We start from the raw sequence: 11,915 nt of genomic DNA, 5'->3' as shown, positions 1-11,915 counted from the left end.
GCCTTACTTCAGTGGTAGGGAAATTACTGGAGAGAATTCTTCGAGACAGGATCTACTCCCATTTGGAAGCAAATGGACGTATTAGTGAGAGGCAGCACGGTTTTGTGAAGGGGAGGTCGTGTCTCACTAACTTGATAGAGTTTTTCGAGGAGGTCACTAAGATGATTGATGCAGGTAGGGCAGTAGATGTTGTCTATATGGACTTCAGTAAGGCCTTTGACAAGGTCCCTCATGGTAGACTAGTACAAAAGGTGAAGTCACACGGGATCAGGGGTGAGCTGGCAAGGTGGATACAGAACTGGCTAGGCCATAGAAGGCAGAGAGTAGCAATGGAGGGATGCTTTTCTAATTGGAGGGCTGTGACCAGTGGTGTTCCACAGGGATCAGTGCTGGGACCTTTGCTCTTTGTAGTATATATAAATGATTTGGAGGAAAATGTAACTGGCCTGATTAGTAAGTTTGCAGACGACACAAAGGTTGGTGGAATTGCGGATAGCGATGAGGACTGTCGGAGGATACAGCAGGATTTAGATTGTCTGGAGACTTGGGCGGAGAGATGGCAGATGGAGTTTAATCCGGACAAATGTGAGGTAATGCATTTTGGAAGGTCTAATGCAGGTAGGGAATATACAGTGAATGGTAGAACCCTCAAGAGTATTGAAAGTCAAAGAGATCTAGGAGTACAGGTCCACAGGTCATTGAAAGGGGCAACACAGGTGGAGAAGGTAGTCAAGAAGGCATACAGCATGCTTGCCTTCATTGGCCGGGGCATTGAGTATAAGAATTGGCAAGTCATGTTGCAGCTGTATAGAACCTTAGTTAGGCCACACTTGGAGTATAGTGTTCAATTCTGGTCGCCACACTACCAGAAGGATGTGGAGGCTTTAGAGAGGGTGCAGAAGAGATTTACCAGAATGTTACCTGGTATGGAGGGCATTAGCTATGAGGAGCGATTGAATAAACTCGGTTTGTTCTCACTGGAACGAAGGAGGTTGAGGGGAGACCTGATAGAGGTATACAAAATTATGAGGGGCATAGACAGAGTGGATAGTCAGAGGCTTTTCCCCAGGGTAGAGGGGTCAATTACTAGGGGGCATAGGTTTAAGGTGAGAGGGGCAAGGTTTAGAGTAGATGTACGAGGCAAGTTTTTTACGCAGTGGGTAGTGGGTGCCTGGAACTTGCTACCGGAGGACGTAGTAGAAGCAGGGACGATAGGGACATTTAAGGGGCATCTTGACAAATATATGAATAGGATGGGAATAGAAGGATACGGACCCAGGAAGTGTAGAAGATTGTAGTTTAGTCGGGCAGCATGGTCGGCACGGGCTTGGAGGGCCGAAGGGCCTGTTCCTGTGCTGTACATTTCTTTGTTCTTTGTTCTTTGTTCTTTGTTTCAGCCCTCAGGTCATTTTTAGGACTGGTTGGCTACTGCCGAAACCACATTGACGGTTTCGCCAGCAAGGCAGCACCCCTCTCAGACCTCCTAAAGAAGGGAGCCTCCTGGGAATGGCTTCCGCAGCATACAGATGCTGTGGACTCTTTAAAACAGGCACTCATAGCAGCCCCTGCACTACAAGTTCCAGACCCATTTCCCCCTCACGCCATAGAGGTAGCGACCACAGACCGCACCCTTTCAGCCGTGCTCCTCCAGGAACGGCATGACCAGTTAAGGCCCGTAGCTTATGCCTCCAGACTCTTAGATGCTGTGGAGCCGGGATTTTCAGCCTGTGAGAGGCACCTGAACGCAGTAATCTGGGCAGTCCAGTATTTTTCGTACATTACCAGACTGAACCCCATCACAATTCGCACTGAACACACCCCCCCCCCCACCCAACTTTTACTGGACGGACGACTCAAGGACGGTACAGTCAGTCAAATAAGAGCAGCGAGATGGACCCTTCTCTTGCAAGGATGGGACATCACTGTTAAAAGGACAAAGACACACACCTATTTAGCCGACAACTTACAGTACCCCAGAACCCCCCATGAATGCGAAATGATCTCTCCACACCACAACACAGGCCCCTTTATCGCTAAAACACCCCCCCAGAAAGATAGGTCGTTCAACCCAGAGCCCCCAGCACACGGACACGTGTGAGCTCATAAAGATCTATGTGGATGGATCTTCCACAGTCTTGGATGGGAAACGCGTAACAGGTTGCGGTATCTATGTTGAGGACGCGCAGGGACGCGTCCTCGAGGAAATAGCGTTAAAACTACCCCGACACGTAGGCGCGCAGGCAGCAGAGCTTGCGGCCACGCATATATAGTTGAGCACCCAGATTCCTTCCCCAGCCCAGCAGACATATACTCGGACAGCCTCTATGTCTGCAACAGCCTCACGGAATTCCTGCCCCTGTGGAAAGCAAGAGGATTTGTTTCCGCAGACGGAAAACCCCTCCCCTAAGCCCCATTGCTCCGTCATATTTTAGAAAGAGCCCAGAACAGAACCTTTGGGATCATCAAAGTTCGCAGCCACCATCGTTCCTCCCCCCCCTGGAAATGTGAAAGCCGACGCACTGGCTAAAGCAGTTTCCAGGCACGGATATTTTTGGACACCCCCCGAAAGCGCCCCAGTGAGTGCAGTTCAGGTCTCACAGACAAAGATCGAGGATCTAGTGGAGGCCCAGAAGCAGGACAGCAATCTCAGGGAGATTGTAAAGGGAAAATATCCAGCTCCCTATGAGAGATTTAGAAATGCACTGACCACACATGACGGTGTAGTGTTAAAAGACACCCTTTATGTGGTTCCTGAACAGGACAGGAATCAATTGATTTGCTTGTTCCATGACGGTCATGGACATCAGGGAATCGATCCCACTACAGCCCATCTCAAGCAGCTTTGTTAGTGGCCGAATTTAAAGGAAGCTGTAAACCATTACATCGAAAATTGTCTTATCTGTGCCCAGAATAATCCGGACAGATATGCCAAAAAGGCTCAACTCAGCCAATCCCGACCCGTTAATGGCCCCTGGACTAACCTCCAGATTGATTTTATAAGACCATTGCCCCCTTGCAGGAATGGCTATAAATATGTACTTGTGGTAATTGACACATTTACAAAATGGGTGGAAGCATTCCCAGCCCACACAACCACTGCAAAAACCACAGCCAAGATTTTGACCCACCACATCTTTACAAGATGGGGACTCCCCCGCAGCATTGAATCAGACCAAGGTTCCCATTTTACGGGACGTGTCATGAAAAACGTCCTCATGATATTTGGCATCACCCAAAAATTCCACATAGCATACCACCCACAGTCGAGTGGTATCGTGGAGCGCATGAATCGGACCCTAAAATCCACCCTCAGAAAAATGGTCCAGCAGAACAACACCACTTGGGACTCAGTCCTCCCTTTTGCGCTGAAGTTTTTGCGTAACACAATTTTGACTTCCACAGGCTACACCCCACCCTCATGACCGGACGCCCCATGAAAGGCACAGAATATTTGTTAGATTTGGACTTGACCAGCCCCGAAGTGACGGCCATCACACAGTAGAAAGCAGTCGAACAATTAGTGGAAAATATTAAAATGGCTCAGCTAGCAGCCGCAGTACAATTGGGCACAAGGAAGAAACAGAGCAAGGCTTGTTTCGACAAGACAGTGCATGCGACTGAGTACAGTATAGGACAGCAAGTGATGCTCTCTGTATATAACCCCAGCACATTCCTGTCACCAAAATACTCGGGTCCGTATTCCATTACGGATAAAGTAAGCCCTTCCGTTTTGGGTCAGTAAATTTGCAGATGATACGAAGGTTGGTGGAGTTGTGGATAGTGAGGAGGGCTGTTGTCGGCTGCAAAGAGACATAGATAGGATGCAGAGCTGGGCTGAGAAGTGGCAGATGGAGTTTAACCCTGAAAAGTGTGAGGTTGTCCATTTTGGAAGGACAAATATGAATGCGGAATACAGGGTTAACGGTAGGGTTCTTAGCAATGTGGAGGAGCAGAGAGATCTTGGGGTCTATGTTCATAGATCTTTGAAAGTTGCCACTCAAGTGGATAGAGCTGTGCAGAAGGCCTATGGTGTGTTAGCGTTCATTAACAGAGGGATTGAATTTAAGAGCCGTGACGTGATGATGCAGCTGTACAGAACCTTGGGAAGGCCACATTTGGAGTACAGTGTGCAGTTCTGGTCGCTTCATTTTAGGAAGGATGTGGAAGCTTTGGAAAAGGTGCAAAGGAGATTTACCAGGATGTTGCCTGGAATGGAGAGTAGGTCTTATGAGGAAAGGTTGAGGGTGCTGGGGCTTTTCTGATTTGAATGGAGAAGGATGAGGGGCGACTTGATAGAGGTTTATAAGATGATCAGGGGACTAGATAGAGTGGACAGTCAGAGACTTTTTCCCCGGGTGGAAGAAACCATTACAAGGGGACATAAATTTAAGGTGAATGGTGGAAGATATAGGGGGGATGTCAGAGGTAGGTTCTTTACCCAGAGAGTAGTGGGGGCATGGAATGCACTGCCTGTGGAAGTAGTTGAGTCGGAAACATTAGGGACCTTCAAGCGGCTATTGGATAGGTACATGGATTACGGTAGAATGATGGGGTGTAGATTAATTTGTTCTTAATCGAGGACAAAGGTTCGGCGCAACATCGTGGGCTGAAGGGCCTGTTCTGTGCTGTATTTTTCTATGTTCTATGTTCTATGTTTTAAAAATAAAGTACCCCAACGGTAAGACTGCGTGGTTTCGTATAAACCAGCTGAAGGCATGTGGAACACAGTCGAACCACGCACACCACGTCATGCTCGACGCAGCACACCACACCCCGCCCACAGCCTACGCAACCCTACCAACCCCCACCACGTCCAGCCCAGCCACGGACTCGACCTCGACTCCACCCCCTAAATATACACACCGCCCCGGAACGCCCACAGACTGTAGCAGCAGAGACAGCGACTGTGACTCGGACGATAGCCACAGCACGCCTCCCTACTATCCCCATGCAACACGACGCACACCCAGTGATTCCGACTACGATCCAACTGACCCCTTCATGATCACTTTCCTAAATAAACCCCACCACCGGCCACCGAACCACACTGACGACCCCGATTTTGTCTCCACACAACTGGACACCAATTACTGGCACCAAGATAACTCGTTCTGACTCGTCCGCAACGACGAGAGCAAACCCACCTCACACCACGCAGCCCTTTCAGCTCTAATCCACTCAAGAGTGTGGCACCCGGGCGAAGAGGACGACCTTGGGTCTGACTCCCAAACCGAGAACCCCTTTGCGACCCTGTTCGCAACCGAGAACTGAGGTGTCCAGATGATGTTTTAAAAGGAACCGCTTGGGAGAAGTGTTGTCCTTTCTGATGGAACCTGCAGAATGTTTTATGTTGTGTGTACGTTTGTTAAATGTTGTATGTCTGACAGGAGAATTTTTTCTCACTGCCCCACACCTATTCGGCCGAAACCTCTGAGGACTTGCCTACAGAGACTCACCGTTGCCAGACACTAGTTTGGCTGAAACCTCTGAGAGCTTGTCTGCAGAGACTGGTTAAGGAACCAGACGCCCATTCGTAACTGCCCTTCTGATTCGAAAGATAGAACCACTACGGCAGCCCCACCACGATGACTACAATTTTTGCCCATTCTTGTCGGTTGCTCAGGTAGTGGAGAAACGGCTTGGGACCCGCCCTGCCTGGGAACCCCCCCTCTGGTCAACTACGCTCAGGTAGGAGAGACACGGCATTGGTAGCCGTCCTATCCAGGGACTCCATCCAACTCTTACCCGTCGCGGCTCTTACGCACCTCATTTTGGCATTTTTCTTTCAAAAAGTTTTGTTTTGTTTAGGTAACCCTTATGTTGCCGACCGTCTGCTATTTACATCCTGGAACATTTGGATGGTAAATCAGCACTGGTTCATTATTGGGAAGTGTGCCGTGTCCTAAAATTTGTTTTTTGAAAATAAATGAGGGAGTCACACATAGTGACCAATTATAAAGGGAGTAATTGGCACTACAAGACAGACACACTAGCGTACAATATATTAAACAAAGATAGTTACAGACACTATGCTTGTTTCCACAGAACTCCAGAAGCTCCAGGACCGGAGAAGAGAAGAAAGAAAAGGAAAGAGAAGAGCCATGAGGACTTCCTTCACGTGGATCACCCTCATGATTTTGGACTTTTGGTTGTGCGTGAACGCGAACCCCATGACTTCAAGCCCCCCCAGCCGTTAATGTTTTACTTCCCTGCAGTACCCAGAGCCCAGCCACCAGCGACACTACAGCATCTTGGTGTGCCAGGTTTATAACCTGGTACTCTCTGTCCTATGTAATCGAAACATTACTAACATTAGCGATACTCTGCTGTATTGTGCAGACTATGCGTCTACGTAAATGGAGAAGGAGAGCCTACCGCGTTCGAACCCCGGTATATCGGATCAAATCCCCTATGTTCGGATACGACCAGACCCCCGACCCCCGCGATCTATAATAAAGTGCATTCACTTGCGTTTTTGTAAATAAAGAAGTGTAAAGAACTTTTCATGAGCAAATTGTATGATCCTGAGCTTGACTGCCAAGCCAGGAAAGACTGTGTATGAAATGCTATGATTTTGTTGTATGATTGAGGAAGTTAGGATAATGAAGTGTTTAAGTGAGTGTAGTGTATTAAGAATAGTTAGAGGTTCCCAGTTTATTGTTTTGTAATGCATGTCCCTGTTTGACATAGCGCCCTTAGAATTGTTAGCTAAAAATTTTTGCATAGCTATGGTCAGTGCAGAGGCCATGAAGGAAGTGTCCCCCCCAGGTCAGGGAATGGAAAGCAACATAGTTATGTGATCCTTCACGCTTCGCGTTACGATCACAAGGAGGGAATGTAGCCAGGTAAAATGGCTAACTCCCGATTTAGAATGGCTACCTCCCGATTTAAAATGGCAAACGGCAAAGGCTGATGGGAAAGTAAGCCAACAGGACACAAACGAGCAGCTGCAGGTTGACTGTGTATTCACCTCTGGGAAGGCCAAACAAGATCGATACCAGTAACCATCAGCACAACAAAACACTATCCATCTGCATATTAATGAGCAATCCCCAGGAACAATGAGCAACATTTAGATACATAAAGCCAACCCAGACTCGTCGGCGCCAGCAGAAGCCTACACAAAGGGAGGTGAACGACCACCTCAAGACCGCCCATCGATCAAGGAATCACTCCAGCATTGGAGAAAATCGAACCAAGTGATTGGGACAAAGTCCAATCACTTGGAACCAGGTACAGGGTCCGCCCCGAAAGGCGGGAAGCCCCTGGGGACTATAAGAATAGAGTACAAGTTCAAATCGTTCTTCTTGACTGGGTCACTCAGCAACGCGAACCAACCCTTGACAGTGACCGGCCCAGTCATCGCTGAAATCTAGTAAGTCTTACTTCAACGCTCGCTACAAGATAGGCGCTCCTAGCTACCAATCTGTACCAACTTTGAATCCCGCAGGCGCAGAACCCGAACAAAAGGCCATTTGTTTCCCTGACCTGGTGGGCCAGTTCCGAGTTAAGTATTGGCCTGTTAGTCGTAGAAGTAGCTTAGACGTAGAATTTATGCATGAGTAGTGATTACTGTGTATAATAAATGTGCTTTGATTTAAATCTTACTAAGCGGTGTATTGGATTATTGATCATTACTCGGACTTGAACCACGTGGCGGTATCAGAAAGATACCTGGCGACTCAAGAGCAAAGGTGATAGAACAGAGCAATTAAACTAAGGCAAAAGTTAGCAACAAAAGTCATTGTTGTAATGTAGGAAATATAACTATCAAATTGTGCACAACAAATTTCTTAATCCCTACTGTTCACGTTAGTCATAAATGACAGAGGAAAGCATCTCTTGGTAATATTATAACATTTGGTGATTAACTTAATCTGTGTGGCCAAACTATGAGTATAAGACTAAGAATAGCAGTAAAAGGGATATGAACCAATTAAATAGGAGGGTTAAGTATGGCTTTTAATTTGAATAAATATAAGGTATTGCATATTGGAGCATAACGCAGGAACACCATGAAGGCGTATCAATTAGCAAAGATGGAAAAGGATGGGTAAATTATTGATTACCGACACAGAAAATGCGATTATTAGCAGATCGCTCCAGTTAATTAGAAGCAACAATTGTATGATGAGTCAACAGTCATTTCCATTGATGCCGTAATTTATCTGATTCATGATTTTCAAATAATGTGAACACATTGCCTGCAATATTTATCAATCAAATGCAGCTGGAAGGAATTTGATTAAAAATGCACAAGTTGCTTTAATTTCTAAGTAGACGATTAATTAAGTTTAAGTCAGAGGAGGGTGTACAGCTTTAGCCATCTGACCTTGACAAGGTACTTGATAGATTGCCGAGGCGTGGATAAAAACAACAAAGATACTTTCAGGATTTTAATAATAATAATCTTTTATTGTCACAAGTAGGCTTACACTGCAATGAAGATATTGTGAAAAGTCCCTAGTCACCACATTCCGGCACCTGTTCAGGTACACAGAGGGAGAATTCAGAATGTCCAAATTACCTAACAGCACATCTTTCGGGACTAGTGGGAGGAAACCGGAGCACCCGGAGTAAACCCACGCAGACATGGGGAGAACGTCTGACTCCGCACAGACAGTGATCCAGCGGGGAATCAAACCTGGGACCCTGGTGATCTGAAGCCACAGTGCTAACCATTGTGCTATTGTGCTGCCCACGGTTTCAACTCTGATCAAAAGAAAGATTGAGAATGGATTTGAATGCAGGTCATTAAAATTGCAAGCTGATCTAACATGGCACAGCCCAAAGTATTACTAGAAATTGACACTGGATTTGCAATTACCAGTGGAGTGAGTTCAGGTTTGGAAATTATTTGAAAATAGCCCTGGCCAGGCAGAAAATCCTTGAATGTTTGTGACTTAACCAAGAAGAAATACAGGGCAGAATAAATTGAAAAAACCATGAGTTAGGATAGGCTAAGATGATTGAAACGAAGCAGAAAATTCTAGCTACGCAAGATAAATAAGCACATAAAAAGTATTAGAAAAGTCTCATACATGGAGCTAATTTTACACTTTAGTTGGGCATTTGTATTTGATTCACCTGTTTCCATTTGAAGAACAAAATACATGTTTTAAGTAATTTATTAGAAACATCTGCTTTTACAAGGATAGATTTTTGCCAATTCGAAAAGAAACAACATAAATGGTGCAACGTTTGTGGTCGGGTATTGAGGTGATCGTGCTCACCAATGCCAGAATCACAGAACTATACAGTGCACAAGAGGCCCTTCAGTCCATCAAGTCTGCACCAACACATGAAAAACACCTACCTACCTACTTAATCCGATTTGCCAGCACCTGGGCCAAAGCCTTGTCCTCGAAGACAGTGTTCACAAAGATCTAGCAATCTCGATGGCATGGATTTTGCTTTTCCTGATGGTTTTGTGAGGTCTTCAACATCCAGCAACAGTGATGCCATCATGCCAGCTAAGCAGTCAATCACTGAATTATTCTCAGGAATAACAAACCAGGGCATAAAATGAACAGATTGAAGTCACTTTTTAATTAAAGTATAGCATCAAGGAGCCCTCGCAAAACTGGAGTCAATGTGAATCGAAGGATAACTTGTGAATCAAGGGGAAAACTCTTTACCGGTTGGAGTCATATCTGGCACAAAGGAAGATGGTTGTGGTTGTTGGAGGGAAATCATCTCAGTCCTAGGACATTGCTGCATGAGTGCCTCAGGGTAGTGTCCTAGGCCCAACCATCTGCAGCTGCTTCATCAATGACCGTCCCTCCATCATAAAGTCAAACAAAGGAATGTTCACTGATGATTGTACAACGCTCAGCACCATGCCTGACTCCTCAGATACTAAAGTATTCCATGTTCATATGCAGCAAGACCTTGGCAACATTCAGGCTTGGGTTTATAAGTGGCAAGTAACATTAACACCACACCAGTGCCAGGTAATGACCATTTCCAACAAGGGAGGATCCACAATCTTCCCTTCTATCAACATCCTATTGAGGAGGCGAGGTTACCATTGACCAAAAACTGAACTGGACTAGCCATATAAATACTGTGGCTACAAGAGCAGGTCAGAGGTTAGGAATTCTGCCAAGATTAACTCATCTCCTGGCTCCCCAAAGCCTGTCCACAGTCTACAAGACACAAGTCAAGAGTGTGATGGAACACTCTCCATTTGCCTGGATGAGCGCAGCTTCAGCAACACTCAAGAAGCTCGATACCATCCAAGTCAAAGCAGCCCGTTGATTGTCACCCATTCACCACCTTAAATATTCACTCCCTTCACCGCTGTTGCAGAGTGGCAGCATTTTATGCCATCAACAAGGTGCACTGCAGCAATTCGCCAAGGCTCCTTCGACAGAACCTTCCAAACTTCTACCACCCCGAATGACAAGGGCAGCAGATGTCTGGGAACATCACCATTTGTAAGTACCCCTCAAAGTCACACATAATTCAGGCTTGCAATTCTATTGGCATTTTGTCACTGTCGCTGGGTCAAACTCCTAGAAATCCTTTCCTAACAACAATTGGTGTACCTACATCACATGGACTGCAGTGTTTCAAGAAGGCAGCACAAAAGGCAATTAGGGATGGGGTATAAATTTTGACCTAGCCAGCGTTGCCCACATCCCACATAAGAAAAAGAACAAATCATGGTAAGCTTGTTGGTTCCAATTACTACTGACTATCAAAATATTCTCATTTTCCCAATAGTCAATAGTGAAATGAAGAACATTGCCTTTAAATTACATGTTGGAGTAAATTTAACTTTGCATATTTTTCTAAATGGATTTCCTTTAAGGGTAAACTGTTCAACAATCCTTTTCTTATAAATGTCGCATTGTGGTTAGCACCCAAAGAGAAAATGCTGGAAAATATCAGCAGGTCTGGCAGCATCTGTAGGGAGAGAAAAGAGCTAACGTTTCAAGTCCAGGTGGCCCTTTGTCAAAGCTAAAAGACATAGAAAGTGGGAAATATTTATACAGTGGAGTGAGAGAATGAAAGATGAGTCATAGCCACAGAAACCAAGGGAACAGAGTGCTACTAGCCACAGAAACCAAGGGAAAGAGTGTGTCATGTTGGGTGTTCCGTTGCACAAATGATCCAACACGGCTGTAGATGGTACAACTCTGTTTTATTGTCTTAAACAATAACAACTACTAACTGCTGGCTGAGGTTCGTGCTTCACCAGCTAACCTGTGGACCCAGCCCTATCACTATCTTGGTGAGGCACTGAGCACATGGTCTATGTCTGAGTGGCACGCTGTGAGCTCTGTGCTCTGAGCTATCTCCTGGTAGAATCAGCGGGAACTGTGGTGTTCCCTGTTTTATAGTGTGTGTGCTCTCACTGGTGATTGGCTGCGATGTTCTGTGTGTGTTGGTTGGTCCAACTACTTGTCCATCAGTGTGATTGCACCATGATATGCTGATGTGGATATCATGACAGAGTGCTAATGGCAGTCGCCAGAGAGAACAAAAGATGTGAAAGGCCAAACAGCAGAGAAATTAACACCAGACGGTAAAATGTGACAGATGTAGATGTGGGGGAAAGGAAGGGGGAAGCAAAGGGGAGAAAAGATAAGGAATGGGGGGGGGATAAGATAGGGGGTTAAATATAGATAAAGAAAGACAAGAAATAAATGAATGGTAAAAGACAGTTAAAATGAAATGTGATGAAAACAAAGGGGTAGAGGTGGGGTAGAGCTAATCATCTGAAATTGTTGAATACAATGGTGAGACCAGAAGGCTGTAGCTTGCCTAACCGGAAGATGAGATGTTGTTCCTCCAGTTTGCGTGAGCTTCACTGGAACATTGCAGCAGGCCAAGGACAGACATGTGGAGCAGGGTTTTGTGTTAAAATGGCAAGCAATGGGAAGGTCAGGGTCCTGAAAGCACACAAC

The sequence above is a fragment of the Scyliorhinus torazame genome, chromosome 17, assembly GCF_047496885.1.
Source record: "Scyliorhinus torazame isolate Kashiwa2021f chromosome 17, sScyTor2.1, whole genome shotgun sequence".
Lineage (NCBI taxonomy): Eukaryota > Metazoa > Chordata > Chondrichthyes > Carcharhiniformes > Scyliorhinidae > Scyliorhinus > Scyliorhinus torazame.
This window is presented reverse-complemented; position numbering follows the sequence as displayed.